Source organism: Nestor notabilis, unplaced genomic scaffold, assembly GCF_000696875.1.
Source record: "Nestor notabilis isolate BGI_N333 unplaced genomic scaffold, ASM69687v1 scaffold8002, whole genome shotgun sequence".
In the NCBI taxonomy this organism is placed as follows: domain Eukaryota; kingdom Metazoa; phylum Chordata; class Aves; order Psittaciformes; family Psittacidae; genus Nestor; species Nestor notabilis.
This window is the reverse complement of record NW_009918760.1, coordinates 72,959-84,581: the sequence shown is the minus strand read 5'-3', so window position 1 is coordinate 84,581 and position 11,623 is coordinate 72,959. Positions and strand designations below refer to the sequence as shown.

Sequence of the window (11,623 nt, the reverse complement as noted above, 5' to 3'; positions counted from 1 at the left end):
ACTATTGTGGCTGTTCAGCCTGGAGAAGAGAAGCAGCTGTAGACCTCAGAGCAGCTTCCAGGGTCTGAAGGGGGCTACAGGGATGCTGGAGAGGAACCTTCATCAGGGACAGCAGAGATAGGACAAGGAGTGATGGGTTCAAACTGAAACAGGGGAAGTGCAGGATAGGTATAAGGAAGAAGCTCTTCCCTGTGAGGGTGCTGAGGCGCTGGCACAGGGTGCCCAGAGAAGCTGTGGCTGCCCCATCCCTGGCAGTGTTCAAGGCCAGGTTGGACACAGAGCCTTGGGTAACAAGGTCTAGTGTGAGGTGTCCCTGGCCATGGCGAGGGGGATTGGAACTAGATGATCTTAAGGTGCCTTCCAACCCAACCCATTCTATGTTTTTAAGGTGGGGATCAATTGCTGCTGTTGCAGGAGAAGGTCAAAGCATGACTTTTGCCAAGTGAGAGCCTTTAGCAAGCTCTTCTTCTTTAGCAAGCAGACAAATGAATCACACCCTTTTCCCACTACCCAAGGAGGGGCCTGTGGAGCTCCATACTCTATCCCCTCCCAGGGACCCCACGATGATAAGGAAACTGGCTTCTTCCCCCCTGTGTGCACACTGCATTGCATGAGGCTCCTAAGTTGCTCTGCTCAGTGCTAGTGTGATGCAAACCCTCCTGCTGCCACCGCTTTATTAAACACAAATGCAAAGGTAAGACAAGCAGGAGTCCACAATCCACCACAGAAACCTTAATGAAGAGCCCAGGACATGCTGGAGGAAAACCAGTTACTTTCTGGTCCCTCCAGGCAAAATCTACCTTGTTGCTCTTGTCTGCAGCTTGGCAGCCTTTCCATCCCTCTTTATCTCTGCTAAATGCTCTGCAATACCCTTTGCTAGAGAGCAGAAAATAACATTCCCCAAACCCCTCCTTCTTTGTGTTTCAAAGCAGCGTCCCATTTGCTGTGTTCTGCTCCAGACACGGAACGTTTTGTGCTGGCAAAGCATGTTGGCTTAAACAGAAACACCCCTTTGAAAAATGGAGTAATAGCAATCCCATCCTAAAATTAATATGTAAACATGGATGGAGCACAAGCCTAGGACCTCGTGGCAAGGCTCTGTGGTGCCTGGTTTGGGTTTCTTCTGGAGATGACCAGAGAAAAGAGATGCCCCACCAAGTGGAGGTCCATTGCAGGTGCTGTTGGATAAATAATGACCCCATGAATCCTTCAGGCCTGGACCTAGGGTAGCTGTGCCAAAACCACCCTGGTGTGAGCCATTTGGAGCCCATGTCCTGCTCTAGGTCTGCCCCATGAGATCTGTGAGAGCAGAACTCCAGCTCTCCAAAGCACCCTGTGGAAAGGTGGTCACCTTGTGCACCACTTCGCAGCGCTGGTGTAATTGTGAAGTTCCCTGTGGCTTACTCTTATGAACCATCCAGTCACTAAAAACCCATAATGAGCTTAAATTGCAGCCAGGAAGAGAAAGATGAGATGTTGGAATGAACGTGGCTTGTGGTGACAACAGTTGGGTATGGGAACAGTCTGCCTTAGAGGGGCATGAAACCTGGAAGCTAAAGGAGAATTTGGGGGAGATCCCAGGTTTCAGAGCATGATCCTGCCCTGTGGGGCTGGACAAGCTCTCAGCTCGGCCATGAACAGTTTCCATCCAAGAACCCAGCACTTTGCTTGCAGCATCTATGGGCACTACACTGGTCCCCAGCTACTTCTGTCTCTAAGGGGCTGATGCAGGCTTTATGGGACCAGCTGGAACCATGGATACGGCAGCCCTGTGGCATTCCCATCTTCTGGATGAGCCAGAAGTCCCCCTCATTATGAGATGGTAGTTGGAGGTCTTCCCTTGCATGACCCTCAGGATAGACCCAAGAGAAGCTCAGCACAAGGGTGAAGGGGATCTCCAAATGATGGTGAACCCTCTTTGGCTCCGCTTCCTGCACCAGCCAGGAATGACCAGCTCCTTTCCCCTACTCCTGGGAGCATCATCCCTGCTCTCAAGTGCCAGTGAGACAGAAAACTTTGCAGTGATGTTCAACCATAGCACATCTGTTAAATGGTCAAGGCCAGGTTGGATGGGGCTTGGAGCAACCTGGTCTAATAGAAGGTGTCCCTGCCCATGGCAGCAGGCTGGAACTAAATGAGTCTCAAGGTCTCTTCCAACCTAAACCATTCCATGATTCTATGATCTGCACGGTTTGGTCAGCACCTCTGCATCCTGGTGTGCACAGGAAAAGGACTAGGATACTACACATGTTGGAGCCACCATCACCCAAAGGTGCTCAGGCTGCTCCCTGAGGGACAGGAGCTCTGGCACCCCCAAATCTGCCCCAACCCACACTGCTGCTCAAGCTGCTTTGAAAACCAGCAGGGGCTGGAGCTATTCAGCTGCTCAGGGTGACATGCACCAACCTCTGTGCTCAGCAGCTCCAGTGGGAAGAGCAGACGTATCTACATGGGGAGTGAAGACGCAGCAGGTGATGGAGGGATCCCATCTGTGGGGACCAGACGAAGCATTAAGGGAAAACCCCAGCTGCCAGCAATCTCAGCATCCAGAAACAGGCCTGGCTCTGAACAGGATGGGTTTGAAAGTCAGCAAAGCAGCACCTTGCAATGAAAATCTCCAGAGAGCCTTCCTGACAACAGCAAAGTGCTGTCTGAAGGGGATCTTTTCTCATTTGCTTTACACTTGCAATATAATGGAGTACCAGATGCCATCACTTAGTCATCCGCGGTGGAGAAAGGGGCCCATATGTTGCCTGTTGTATGATAAAGGAGAATAAATAATTGTGGTCTCAGATGGTATCAACTCTCTTTCAAGCACAGCTACACACAAATCATTTAAGCCCTTTAAATTTTACCCTGAATGAAGGTGGTGGGATCCGAAAAGGATGGATTCATCATCAGATATTTTATCTTACCCACTTCTTTGCTCAGCCAATGCTGGGTTGGAGCCACGGTGCTTGTAAGCTGGCACCGTGTCCGCAGGAGGTGCATGGGCTGAATGATTAATTAAAACTCTAATCAATGCAACTTCATTAACAGAGTTATGGCCTGGTTTGTTGCCAGGACCACAAGCACCGACTACCCCTATAGCACAAAGCAAAGCTGCTTTGCATCTGTCCAAAAGCGTGGAGACCTCAGAGCAGCTTCCAGTATCTGAAGAGGGCTACAAGGATGCTGGAGAGGGACCTTCATGAGGGACTGGAGTGATAGGACAAGGGGTGATGGGTTCAAACTGAAACAGGGGAAGTTCAGGTTAGATCTAAGGCAGAAGCTCTTCCCTGTGAGGGTGCTGAGGTGCTGGCACAGGGTGCCCAGAGAAGCTGTGGCTGCCCCATCCCTGGCAGTGTTCAAGGCCAGGTTGGACACAGGGGCTTGGAGCAACCTGCTCTAGTGGAAGGTGTCCCTGCCCGGGGCAGGGGTTGGAGCTGGAGAAGCTTTAAGGTCGCTTTAACCCAAATGAGTCTGGGATTCTATAATTCCTTGGGGATTTGCTGCCTTGCCACATGCACAACCCCATGCACATGTGTACCCCATTACAAGTGTAATTCACTTTCCTTTGGCTTCCTAAACACACAGGAAGAGGTGCAGCACATCTCCCAAGCCACAGGCTAAGACTTTCGCTCTCCCTCTGCTTTCTGCATCACTGATACTCGAGAGCAGAAAAAGCTTCTTGGTACATTTACCACTGGTGGAGTCTGGGTTTGTTTTGCTCTGCAGTATAAAAGGTTTCCCTGTTTCGGAGAAAAGCTCGTCACATCTGGGGTGGAATCTGGGATGGAAAAGTGGCTCCAAGAAGCTCCAATCTTTCCTTTCAGAAGGGAATTTCCCCAGTGAAACTCCTGGCCATGCAGCACATCCCCATCAGGTGTGACAGAGGCACCTCACTGCTGCCTTGTTCTATATCAATCCCTACCTTTTCCATCTCTGTATCTCAAGGCAGGATTTCTTGCTGCTAGCCATGCCTCCAAGCAAGTAACCAAAGCATCTCCCACACCCGGGGGACCAGGACTGGGAATCCATATGCTTTCCCCTCCATCACTGGCTTGGGGGAGCAGCAAAGGTTCATTTGAAGTGTGAGAGGCAAATCCGTGCTTCTTCCTTATGGACAAGATCCAAGAGACAACTGTCCCTGGGCTGGCAGGGTCAGACCCTCCCTCCCTTGAGCAAGTCAGTGAACTCCTCTCTCTCCAAGGGGCTCATCAAGGGTTATTACCCGGATCCTCCATGGTAATGACAGCTTGAAAGGCTCATCGCTTCCCTCCTGCTCTGCAATCTGTAATCAGAAGCAAACTCTCACAGACAGAAGCACATCATTAGGGACAGGGCTCTGCAGTGAAGAGGGGGGCACATTTCCCAGACTCTGCCTCAGCATCCAAAGATAATTTGGTCCCAGGAAAGCTCCCTTTGCATTTCCCAGGTGGTTTTGGTGAGCAGGCACCAATGTACCACGTCTCTGGTGTAGACAACTCTTGTCCTGACCTTTTATTTCCAATTATCTCTGAAGGCAGCTGTTCTGTTAGTGCCTGTGCTTGGAGCCACAGCAGCATCGCTTGCAGGTACAAGGTGAGTGCCAGGACTGCTATGCTGCATCCTCTGAAATGCTCAGCATTATCCTTCAAAGAAGCCATCCTCCAGATCCAGAGCTGGGCATGGTTTTACCCATCAAATACTGCACCTTGCAGTGAAAGACTCAAACTAAGGGGCCAAACTCTTTTACAGAGCTTCCTGTCCTGAAGAGCAATGGAGCAGGATCACAGGCTTCTCCCCTGCAGACCAGCCCCATCCTTACTCCCATTTCCTTTCTGCTTTGGCACAGGAGTCCTAGTGCCCTGCAAGCCCTGGGGTTAATACTCCACCCATAACAGCATCCCTTCTCAACTGCCTCCTCACCAAAATGGGGCTGCAACCTCGAGCAAAGCCTTGACATCCAAAGCACGTGGCCCCAGAGAGCTCCCTGAGGGACTCGTTTGACCCATTTGACATTTGAATTTCCTGCCCATGATGCTAACGAGGCCACTAGAAGAGCACACTGGGGAGCCAGCCCAGGAACAGGAAGAACACACATGATCATAGAATCATGGGATGGTTTGGGTTGGAAGGAACCTTATGATCATCTAATTAAACCCCCCTGCCCTGGGCAGGGACACCTTCCACTAGAGCAGGTTGCTCCAAGCCCCTGTGTCCAACCTGGCCTTGAACACTGCCAGGGATGGGGCAGCCACAGCTTCTCTGGGCACCCTGTGCCAACGCCTCAGCACCCTCACAGGGAAGAGCTTCTTCCTTCTATCTAACCTGAAATCCCCCTGTTTAAGTTTAACCATTACTCCACGGCCACATAAACAACATGAATGGGAGAGACACTACTTGGATTTGATTCCCCTCCCTTGCAGGCACACAGACATCTCCTCCTCTTGAGAGAAATGGTTTCCCTTCTTCTAGACGATGCTAATTTAGGGTTGCAGGAGGGCTCAGGTGCTGCACCAGCGGAGCCTGCCCAAGGATTCTGAGCTGCTCCCCTCCCATCTGCTCTGCTCCCACCAAAGATACTTTTCCTTGAAGCCAGGGAGGGAAAAGAAGCATGAAAGCAAAAAGAAAAGCAGGGGTAAAGGCAGCTCCTGCCCTGGGTTCCTGCAGGAAGGTAGCGCTGAGCTCTGGCTCTGCTCTGCTGCCACGGCAGCTTCCCAAGGACACACGTCCTTCCCCGGCACCGCGTTGTCTCATGCTGATAGAGATTCAGCTTCAGCCTCTAATTGGGGTTGACAAACTCACATCCTCGCACTTTCACAATCATTAATACTTCATTAATTAATGAAATGCTTTTTAAATTCTCTTCATCCCAGCTATTAGGAATTGCCACGATCTGTTACGAACAGGCGGGCGCTGAAAAGAAAAGGAACAAATCGACTCGTCTCCTTAAGCTCAGGATGGATCTTGCTTGCCTGAAACACAAGGAAAGGAAGGGCTGCTTTTGGTCAACAGGGGGGCAGTGGGTCAGGGTGGTGGAGGCCATTCAGCACAGCCCTGTCCTTGTCACAGCCCTTTTCCCTGGCCATGCTGCTGCCCTTCACACACTGCTCCTGGCACTGAGCCTCCTAATAACCGCCAACATCTGTCTGCAGCCAGAGAGGTCTTTTTTTTCCCCATTTATTTTAAGTAGCATCTCTGGTTTTTTCTACATGTTTAATTTGATGTAATAGGGAAGATGTGGGAACGTGGCAGAGACACTTCCAGCATGAGGTTGGGGCAGTTTCAGCTCAATTTTCAGCTGGGCTCTGTGACGCATCCAGCTTTGAGGATGTATCCTGCATCCTGCTACAGCTCAGCCCTTCTCCTTACTCCTCCACATGTGAGTCCCCCTCTGATCCCACCAAACTGAGGCAGCAATCAGGGAGGAGGAATATAACCCTCTCCCTGAATGTGTCCAAACCTGTACGGGGTGTGTTTGCGTTTGCTTCAATAACCAGAAACCTCCGTTCGTTAATGAGACATCAAATAACATCAACTTAATAGAATTTCAATCCCAGGCAGCTTTAGCGCTTGTAAAATGCTTAAGAAACTCAGCATGGACACAGCTGGTTGGCACCATCTCCCAGTTAATGACGCTGGAAGTTGTCTATTTGCTGTCTCCCTTTGCTGGGTGCTGTTCCTTCCCATTTGCTCCCTTCACAAAAGCACTAAAGAAGTCGTTGTCTTTAAGGATATGAGCTTAACCCTTCCAGCACTGGAAGCTCAGCAGAGCTTGGGAAAGTCACACAGCCCAGAGTCCTCAGGTGCTGGAGGTGAGTGGGCACCAGAAGGTGATTTTGGGTCCCCGTTTCCTTAGAAATAATTTTGCCAATCAATCAAACAGCAATACTGAAACTTCCTGTGGCTCCCCAGATGTCAAGGGCAGCCCCTTCTGAGCCTCACCCCAGGTTTGTTCCCAGGACCTGCTGGATGGCTGCTCCTGGCATTTGCTGCACTGACCAGCTACAGACTTGCATCTAGTGCCCCTCTCAATGAGTTGTATCCTTCACTCTGCCCTCTCCCCCCTGGTCCCCTCCTTGGCACATCTGTAAGCACCAAAAGTGTCCCCCTCATCCTGCTGGGGGACAGCAGGATGTACTTGTTGGGCTCAGTCTTACAGAGATGCCCGATCTGGGGCTTGGACCCTCTGAAGCTCTCCTGTCCTCAGTGAGCAGCTTTCCATTTTACCCATAGAATATGATTGGCAGGAGCACCCAGACCATTATGCCATCTACATCCCTGATGTTTTCTCTTCCTGACCTTCCTAAGCGAGCCCTTTCCAATCCCTGCCCATCCAGATGCACCCTTCCTGGCCCTGACTCATTTCCATCGGTTGCCTCTAAACCCATTTTCTTTTGTATCCTTTTACCAACAGGCTGAATCACTCCTAATGCTGTTTTTGAAGCAAAACCACTCTGCTGCCCTACAAAACCAGCCGTGCAATTGTTTCCTTCCATGTCCTGCTTTGAACCACTCCTATGCAATGACGTTTTCTCTGCGGCCGGCCACTGCTGCCTGCCAGTTCTGCTTCTTGTGGTTGAATTAATTCAGAGTCTGCCCATATACTGGAGGAAATCGACTGGGAGAGTGCGTGGGATTGAGGGAAAGAAATCAGAGAGTGACTGTTTTTCTAGGAGGAGGTGTAAGACTGGAGGTAGGAGAAGATGCTCTGAGCGAGGGTTAGGAAACATGGGAAATGCTGTTTAATTGCTCCTCTTTTTCCAGTGCCACTGCCTACACCCTGCTAGGAAACAGGCTTCAGAGTGATCACTGACAGACCCCGAGCCCCTTTTTCCTGCCTCTGTAATTACACTTGTGATGCTGCAGTTGCTGGTAGCTGATGCTCTCTGTCCCATGCAAGCGTTACGAGGGGATGAGTCTCCAAGGCACACTAGAGCCCTATTAAACAATATTGCTCCATCTTCGAACCTGTTGCTTAATTGAAGCCTCTTAAATTTTTATTGCCAAGTTGGCAGAAATTGCCATTTTTAGTGGGCTTTTCATCTTCTCTAACGTGCCGTGCTGATGGGGAGCAGCTGAGCTGGGGAAGTACCATCATCTGATCCCATCCATCAGGGGAGAGGCTCGGGTGGTGCTGCCAAGATGAGGTGACGATGCTCTAAAACCCAGCTGGGAAAAGGGGAGTCAAAGCCAGGAGGGATTTATCTCTTCCCAGGGGATCAGCCCTCTGAAATACAATGTCCAGTGTGTCCCCTCAGCCTTGGTGCCATGGTCTGATGCGGGGGGGATACTGCAGCCTCCCCAGGGCTGTGCACAACACAAGAGGCTTGTTAAAGCACCAGGCTCATGCAAAAGGGCCAAGAAAAGGGAAGAACTGAGGTGGATCCCTCCAAAGCCAAAGTAGCAGGAGCTGAAGGCACTGTGCTGCCCGGGGTGGTCCTGCCCTCCCTTGGGAGCCGTCAGGGTGGTGACAGCACAGCGTGCCCCAGGCCAGCTCCTGCACAGCTCAGGGCTTTGCCCATTCATGAGAAAACAAACCTTATTCATTAGGCTCAGGAATTGCCATGGAAACCGCTCCCTGGCATGGCCGGAGCATCCCTCTGTACGGGGCTCTCCCCAACATGAAATGCTGGGAAACCCCCACAAACCAGCAGATATGGCCTGGCACGTCCATGTAAACCACTCTGGCTCCGTCCACAGTGCATTCAGGCACAGCCACTGCTGCAGCACGTAACCCAGAGATGCTTTCCACCCTTCTCCATCAAGACACTCTGGTTTTAATTGCAACTGTCCATTATGAGTTGTGCTACCTCCCAGACCACTTCAGGGAGCTCAGTCGTGGCTCCACTTTGGCCTGAGGCTTCAGAGAGGAAGCATCTCCCTTCAGCCACGAGTCCACAGCACAGAACCAGCTTGGCCTTTTACAACCCAACAACTGGGGTTTATGGAGGAAACCTCCCGTGGCATTGCCTTTGCAGGACTGCTTTTGCTGACTCAGCACACACAAACCAATGTGCATGTACAGTCCCTCTTACGACGCTACGAGTGCAAACCTGCATAACATTGTCACTGCATTAATGATGCAGTTCCCAAACTGCTAAATGCATCTTCAAAGTGTCAGTCTGCAGGAATTGGAGGGCTCAGTCACTGCAGGAGGAGGGGAAAAGCTGATTTCGTTCCTCTTTTAGACTGACAGCTAATTTTAAAGGGAGATTTAACGAGATCACGCACCCCCACGGAGCCAGAGTTTGCTTTTGACAAGGGGCTTTTGGAAAGCTCTGGGTATAACGATCCAGGATTTGTCACTGGCACCAAGATGAAAGTCCTCACTTGCACTAAGCGGCTGCATACCTGGACAGGCAGGAAATCAGGAAGTAAAGCCCAGTAAATCTTCCTATTTCCAAGACTGGGATGGGGGATGAAGGGTTTGACTGGAGCACGGGCACAGGGAATAGTAACGGAGCCAGAAATAATGCCAGGAGCCTCTAAGCCAGCCACAAATCAATCCCCTACACACTAAAGCCTGTCTTAAAGACGATGCCCAGCTTCTACCATCCCACCAAGGTGAGTCTGCCCAATTCCACACCTGAGAATCAGTGGGAAAAGTGCTTTTAACTAACACAGAGGCTGCTCTGAGCTGGGAGAAATCTCTGTTTTTATTTCTGTTCTGCTGAAATAGCTGGAGGATCATTTCATTTATGTTCCATGGCTTAGGAGCCCAGTAACTGGCTTGGACTCAGCACTCTGGGTGCTGCTCATAGGCTTTTCCTCCTTTTGCTCTGCCTTAGTGAAGTACCTGCCCCAGATGTGAATAAAAGATGTGCATTTGGGGCTTGAGAAGGCGGGTGATGCCCAGCCGGTCCCTATGGGGTACTTTAGAGGATGCAGTAGCATGTGTGTGCTGTAATGGTTGTAATCAGGTGAAAAAGTGACGTTATGGAGAAGAGGGATTGGGGTGGGCAGCACTGCCCAGGGAGCTGATGCTGCCCCAGGCAGGCAGCTTGAAGAACCTTTGGATCTCCAGGTAAAGCCTTTGCAGTCTGTGGTTTGATTTTAAACCAGTTACAGGAGCCCTGGCCCCAACCAGAAATGTGCCTTTCCCTCTCCTAGCACCAAAACCCTGGGAAACCTGCAGAAGAGGGGACCTGCTTGAGCTAAGAGCAACCCCAGATCTATTTTTCTTGCCATCTTCTACATCTTCCCTGCCTGGCAAGAGGGATGTGGGGAGGGACGGGTTTGTTCCCTCTCAGCTCACTGTCTTCTTGACAGGAAATCTAATTTTTTAATAGAAATAATGCAATAGTTAATGCTGGCAATGGGATGAGGAAGATTTACAGCAGCTGTCTGAAAAGTCTCCAGCATTTATGCTATTTCTATCTTAACAGAAAGTCCTTGAGAAGATCCTCGCTGCGGACTCCAGCTCCCAGCCACGCTCCCACATCTTGCTGAAGCCGGGACGTTTAAGGAAGACAAATCTTTCCCATTACCATTCGTGCTGCCAAGTGAGTTTGATTCGAGGAGGTGCTGCCAAACCCCTTCAGCATCACTCACAACACATCCCCAGCCTGCTTATGGGGCATGCAAAGTGCCATGTAAATGGATGGTGATGCCAAGACCTGGACAGGGGATGCTCCGCTCTGACACTGACTTCCTCTGCCCCCTTTGACAAGTTGCTCCCTGGGGCAACTCAGCGTCTCCAAGCTTTCTGCCAGGAGCTGCCATTTCCCATCTGGAGCCATTATAGGGAATATCTGGCCCTAATCCCAGAGCTGGTACCCCTCGCCCTGGTATCCAGACCACACCACTCTGCACTGTGTATGCCCACAGCAGCCACAGGCATGGGGCTCACCCAGCGTGCTCCGTGAGATGCCCAAGAGGCAATGGATAAGGCATTCAATGCCTGGTAATTGCTATCAACAGTTCTGGTGTTAATTAATCAGTTTTCCAGCCTTCCAGCCTCTTTACCTTGCAGAATGCCCCATGGAAGCAATGCCAAATGCTGCTGGGTCCCCTGGGGCAGCAGAAAGCAGTTGCAGAACGAGGTGAGGACCTTGGAGATGAGTGGAAGGGCTTGTGTCAAGGGAATGGGTGTGGAAAATGCCCACAATGGGTTTTCAAGGCTGATTTTGCTTTGGACACGGGCAGCCGCGGCCTCAGACCTGACAAGCCCTTTGTCTTTGCTGTTACACTCCAAATGAAAGCCCCGTGTGCTAATAAAGCTGCTCATTTTCTCCAGCCCACCAGACTTCCCACAAGATCCAAACTGACAGCAGCGAAACACTTCTCTGCTTTAATTGAGCTCGCCCACCGGGATCCCACAATATTCATCATCTCCTGGGTGATTACACACAAGCCCATCGTAATGAAGAAGAGAAGATCTGCATCCGGGCTCGCTGAAACACAGCATCTTCAGGTGTCTTTTGGTACCTGACGATGTATTTGGTGATGAATTCCTCACGTTGCTCTGAGCTGAAGTGTGACAACTGCAGCTCTGATCTCCACGGAGGTTTAATCAAAGCCAACCCTTCAACAGCTTGTCTTGCTTTCCTCAACTTGACTTATGTCTCATTTGAGGGTGGATGCAAGAGCAGGGAAGAAAATGAGAGAGGCAATGAGGCTGGAGGGCTGGAATGAAAACACCAGGGCCAGGAGGGGG

The 11,623-nt window shown here is 50.8% G+C and overlaps 1 protein-coding gene across 1 annotated transcript in view; it reads right to left on the bottom strand.

Annotated features, from left to right (window-relative positions):
• Positions 1-11,623, bottom strand: part of ASIC2 (acid-sensing (proton-gated) ion channel 2) — a gene marked incomplete at its 5' end in the record, with an annotated part of 51,057 nt that overhangs the window by 8,727 nt on the left and 30,707 nt on the right. The gene's annotated exons all lie outside the window — the stretch shown is intronic.